Below are 2,637 nucleotides of genomic sequence, written 5' to 3' on the forward strand. Positions count from 1 at the left end.
TGATTCAAAGAACAAACAAATTAGTTTTTACGCGCACCAAAAACCACCCACGATCCGCATATTTTCACTGCTAGATGACGCTGCTGTCTGTAAAGGTTTTTTTTCTATTTTAGGGAATTTTGATTTGTTGTACTTGCGAGTTACAACGACCAACGGACTGACTGATCTAGTGTACTGACATAATTGACATGAGCTATGAAAACAGATTTAAATTTATTGTCACGTCTGCATAAGATCGACTTTCCCTTGTTTTGTCGGCCACATCCATTTATAGTATACAAATAAACAATGCAGCATTTACAGCCGACAACCAAACATCAGTCATCTGAACTGTTTATATAGCTTCATCAGATGAAGATACTACTGTGGCACTGTGCTATGTATATAGTAATAGTGAATTGTTCTTTTTTTAGGTAAAATCAGCGCACGCATGGGGTGGCTAACGGGCTTAAGCCCCTCCCCCCCACTATTGCTCGAATTTATAGGTATTACTTTTTTTTTTAAATATTTATCAAGTTTCAACTATAGTTGTCAACTAGTAAGCTGTAAGCAAGACGTAAATTCATATACATCTTACCAGGATGAATTCATTTTTGCAAATACAATGTATTTGCATACCAAATTTCCTAAAATAATCAGTATTTTTTTTAGTATACTTGAACTACTGTCTACTTCGTATGAAAGACCTTGTATTCAATTTTCAAGCCTTAGCTACACAAATGCAATAGTTTATACAATTTGAACTTTAAATGCTTATAAAAAATTATCGTGCCTATACGTATTGTTAAAAATTCTTACGTACGCCACTGGGTACAATAATTTGACTATATATTAAGAGAAAACCTATTTTAAATTTGAATTCATCCAATGTTTTACAGTACCTAAGTATATCCACGATTAAATATAGTAATATCTATAGCCGTGGGTTTATCGGATTGTGTTTCAATTTTTTAATTTTTTTTAATATATTGAAATAAATCTTCGAATTTATACAACCATTAAAATTAAAAAATTAAAAACCATTTATTAGCACAAATTTATGAAAGAGATATTTAAATATAATTGAATTTCATCCAATATTTTTGGTTTTAGGTCTGAAACAGTACAACCAATACATCTTACCCAATTCTCTTATAGTGTTTTTATGTTGATAAGTGATAGCAGATACCTAACTATCAATGTTTACAGCTGAAATTTAAATGATACACTAACTTCAAATCGCAACTATTTTGATTAGTATTTATTTATATTTTAAATGTTTTTACATAAATTAAATTAAAATATATGAATAATTGGTATATCAAATTTAAATAAACAATAATAACGAATTTTCAAATCACTTTTTATTTTGTTGGTATTACATTGTGCGCTGTACCAGACACAATTTTATTCCCCGGCAATATGATGTGTATTACTGTTGATCTACATTTCATTTATTTTCTAGCATTTCTCAATTTGTTGGTTTAAAATTATGCTTACGAGTTACGGATCGTTGTTATTTATTTTAGTAACACTGTAATACACTATCTACATGCTGAACGTGGAGAATTAGGTAAATATAATATTCTTAAAACCATAACACGTTATTTGTATACTCTACGGTGTTAGAAAATACTAAAATAGTATGTAATATTTGCACTTAATGTTAAATAAAATAAAAATAAATAAAACAGTAACATATTCAGTAGACAGGTGTAATCGTAACGGGGTCATATTTAGACATTAGACATTTAGGCCTATGGTGTGTTATATTATTAATATTACATTGTGCTTTTACGGAAATAAAGGGTTATCCTTAGATTTTTTTGTTTACATAATTTCTTGAAATATTATACATCATACATATTATAATTTATGTGAATATAATTCATAATGTAAACTGTGAAGTATAATAATATTATATCTACATTTACCGCCATCACGATTTAAGACTACTACTATATTATCTTAAATCGTGACCGCCATGGATAAAGCACGCATGTGACGAAGATAACTTCGTAGGTACCAACCACGGACTAAGATATACTAAGATATCTTAATCCGTGGTACCAACTATATAATCACTATTCAGTAATCACACATTATAGTCTTATTATTTGTTTACCTAGGTGGAACAATTAATGCACTTTACCACCCCATGCAAATTTTTCGATTTTTTTTCTTTTCGAACTTACTTATAATAACTATTTAAGAACAATGGTGCAATCTGAATTTGTCGGAAACCATTATTTTTGAAGTTATAGCCATACAAAGTTTGCGTTATTACGTTTATGCGCATGCGCACCACACTACTTTAATTCCGCGCGCAGCGCCTATAATTATTTTCAAATTTTTTTTTATACGTATTTTAACGTTTTAAGAATAATGGTCAAATCACAATCTGCACAATCAGCTAGTAGTCTTGCATAATCAGCGCTGCGCTCGGACAAAAAAATCGAAAATATCCCCCGATTTGTTGTGTAAAACCACCTTGGGGAGGCCTCGGAATTAAACAAATTTGTTAAAAAGCACATAATGTGCTAGCGTTGCCACTCGCTCGCTGCGCTGCGTTCGGACAACGATAAAAAGACATGATAAACGTAGCGTTGCGCTCATGCGTAAAAAACTAAGTCCGACCGACAAATTCTGATTGCACCA

Source organism: Metopolophium dirhodum, chromosome 2, assembly GCF_019925205.1.
Source record: "Metopolophium dirhodum isolate CAU chromosome 2, ASM1992520v1, whole genome shotgun sequence".
Classification (NCBI taxonomy): Eukaryota; Metazoa; Arthropoda; class Insecta; order Hemiptera; family Aphididae; genus Metopolophium; species Metopolophium dirhodum.